Genomic DNA, 3,526 nt, shown 5'->3' on the forward strand with positions numbered 1-3,526 from the left:
CCGGATCAATGTCTACAGCTACACTAGCACATGTATGGACCAGCTCAGTCAGTGGCAGGACTTTCCACTGCCCCCTCAGCTGGCCAAAGACACTCCCTCTGAGATGCATCTTTATAGCCCAATACAAACAAGTTACATATTGCCACTGATGTCTTAAGGCACCATCTATTGCCTTGTACCTGTAGGCTCAATCAAAACATCTCTATCCATCATGCTGTCATCCTGCCCTTATCTTTAAGATGGGACAGCATGTTCCAGTTATCTTTGGGGAGTGTATTTGGTATCAAGGTGTTCCGGTACCACCCTTCTAGAATGTGTTTGTGGGAGTGTCCTATGCCTAACACCTCTGAGGAATGTGTGTTTTTGCAATATCAGCCCTGTGCTTGCCAAATTCTGTGAGCAGGGCCTGCCTCTTGCTCACAACCTGCCTTTGCTTCATGTCAGCACAGTTTTGACTACTTAAGTTCAGGCCTCAGGCCTCCTACCAGGCCTCTGATACATGGGCTTATGTTTCAGGCCCTCGTCTTACTACATCCTCTAGTGTACAAAGGGTACAATAGCCCTGCCCAGCCTTCCAGAGGTGGTGGTGAGGGTCACTGTGCTAAAGGGGTGAGGCACCCAGAGGCTGCGGTGATGGTCAGGTCAGAGACAGAAATGCCAGGGGACTGAGATGGCTAATGGTGAGGGCACGGTTTGGTGACGTTTTCTAATTTCCACTGGCTGCACCTGGGGCGAATTGGAATCAGACACTGAAGCAAGAGGAGGAAGGAGCTGGGGGACCCTGATCTGAACTGGGGCAAAGCAGGGTAGCGCTGCAGCATCACAGAGCTTCCCCTCCCTCCCCAGTTGTGAACGTTTCTGCTTTGCCTCCCAGTGACCAGCCAGAATAACCGGATCATCGGTGGTGCCCCCTGCACGCCTCACTCCATGCCCTGGCAGGCCGCCCTCTTTGTGGGCCCCCAGCTCAACTGTGGAGGGACCCTGATTGCCAGGAACTGGGTGATCACCGCAGCCCACTGCCACGTCAATTGGTGAGTGTAGGTTTGTGGGGATGTCGGGCGAGGTGGAGAGGGTGTGTATGTAGGGGAGAGGGTCTGTGTGTAACTGAGTGGGTGTGTGATTGTAAGTGGGTGTGACAGTGCGGTTGTGCACGTGTTGGGAATTGTATGTCTGATTGTGAATGGGTGTGAGAGTGCACTTGTGCAGGTGTGTGTACGTGTGTTGGGTAGGGTATGTGTGTTTGTGAGTGGGTCTGAGAGCACGGTTGGGCATGTTGTGAATATGTTGGGGAGGAGGTGTGTGATTGTGAGAGTGTGCTTGAGCATTTGTGAATGTTTTGGGGAGGGCATGTGTGATTGTGAGTGTGAGAGTGCAATTGTGCATGTGTGTATTTTGAGTAGTGTGTGATTGGGAGTTGGTGTGAGAGTGTGCTTATGCATTTGTGCATGTGTGGGGGAGCACATGTGTGATTGTGATTGTGAGAGTACAATCGTGCATTTGTGTGTTTGGGGAGAGCACGTGTGACTGTAAATTGGGAGGGGGAGTGTATACATAATTGTGTATATGTGTATTTGTAAAAGGGTGTTTCTGTGCCCATGGGATTGTGCCTGTGTTTGACCTCATAGCCACGCCTAGTGATTTCTGCATCCAGCCCATATCTGATGGTTGAGCTAGCGCACCCTTAACTCCACCCCCTTGCGTGTGTACCCTTAACTCCGCCCCCTTGCGTGTGTACCCTTAACTCCACCTTCAGAGATTCATGGATTCCCTAGATTCATGTTCTACCCATCCAGTTTGACCTCCTATATAGCCCAGGCCAGAGAACCTCCCCCAGGGATTCCAGCCCAACAACCAGTGCCCAGTTCCCACCATGGCCTAGGTCCCCCACCCCACGCTTTTCTGACATGCGTCTGTTTCTCTGCAGCCCCATCAGTGTGCGCCTGGGAGAGCACAACATCAAGCATCTGGACTGGACAGAGCAGCTGAGACTCTCAGACAAAATGATCCTCCACCCCCGCTATAACCCCGCCAGCAAGGACAATGACATCATGCTCATCAAATTGCTCACCCCGGCTAACTTCAACAAAAATGTCCAACCCCTGGAGCTACCTACCAGTTGCCCCTCCTCCGGGGAGGAATGTGTGATATCCGGATGGGGAACAACAAAAAGCCCTCAATGTACGGTAACACCAATGTTGGGGGGCAGCTTCAAGGGGGAAGGAGCCAGCAGGTCGGAAAAACGAGACAAGCCCCCCAAATTTCTTCTTCTTTCTTGCCACATCCCTGTTTCCCTCAGCAATTTTTATGGCCATTTCCCCTGAAAACTTTCCCAGGAATGTATTTATTTTGTTGTTTTCTTTCAGCAATCGAGCATTCCTGAGGTTCCATTTAGAGCCATTGAGAAATTTGCCATCGAAATTGTATTCCCCCCCCCCCCCCGCCAGTGTAAAATTGGATGGCTGATCAGTTGAACATGTCCATGGCATGGGGCTGCTTCCTGGGAAAAGTTTGATTTATGGTTGAAAAAATGAGCGTTGAAAAACTTCTGCCAAAAACATTTGGGCTGGAAATCGGAGAAGACTTTGGCCAAAAATGAAAGTTTTTGGCTAAAAATGAAAACAGATTTTGGCCAGAACCTGAAGGGGGCGGGGGGGGGGGGGGTTGGTGGAAAGTTGTAGATTTTGGGGGGTGAAACAGGAAAATTTTTGGCCTAAAACAGAAACAAGTTCAGAGATTGAGTATTACTTTGAGGAAAAGATGAAACTCCGCCCCCTCTCCATTTTCCAACTAGCAGTCGTTTGATTTACGAAAGGTTTACATGTGCCTAGGAGTCAGGTTCTAGGTGTGTGGAGACATGAGTAACGTGGCTGGTTATATGCTCATCAGTTAAAGGGGGTTGTGAGCCGTGCTTGAAAGCAACCTATTGATTGTTCACTTCTAAGCCAATGGGCATATAAATCATCCTGGTTCGAGGTGGGTGGGAAATGATTTTCCTGTCCAATGACCCCGGCCCGGGATCTAACCCTACGTCACTGGGGCTGTGTCCAATGACCCCGGCCCGGGATCTAACCCTATGTCACTGGGGCTGTGTCCACTGACCCCGGCCCAGGATCTAACCCTACGTCACTGGGGCTGTGTCCAGTGACCCCGGCCCTGGGTCTAACCCTACGTCACTGGGGCTGTGTCCATTGACCCCGGCCCTGGGTCTAACCCTACGTCACTGGGGCTGTGTCCAGTGACCCCGGCCCTAGGTCTAACCCTACGTCACTGGGGCTGTGTCCAATGACCCCGGCCCGGGATCTAACCCTACGTCACTGGGGCTGTGTCCAGTGACCCCGGCCCCGGGTCTAACCCTACGTCACTGGGGCTGTGTCCAATGACCCCGGCCCTGGGTCTAACCCTACGTCACCGGGGCTGTGTCCAATGACCCTGGCCCTGGGTCTAACGCTACGTCACTGGGGCTGTGTCCAATGACCCCGGCCCTGGGTCTAACCCTACGTCACTGGGGCTGTGTCCAGTGACCCCG

Source organism: Chrysemys picta, chromosome 20, assembly GCF_011386835.1.
Source record: "Chrysemys picta bellii isolate R12L10 chromosome 20, ASM1138683v2, whole genome shotgun sequence".
Taxonomy (NCBI): domain Eukaryota; kingdom Metazoa; phylum Chordata; order Testudines; family Emydidae; genus Chrysemys; species Chrysemys picta.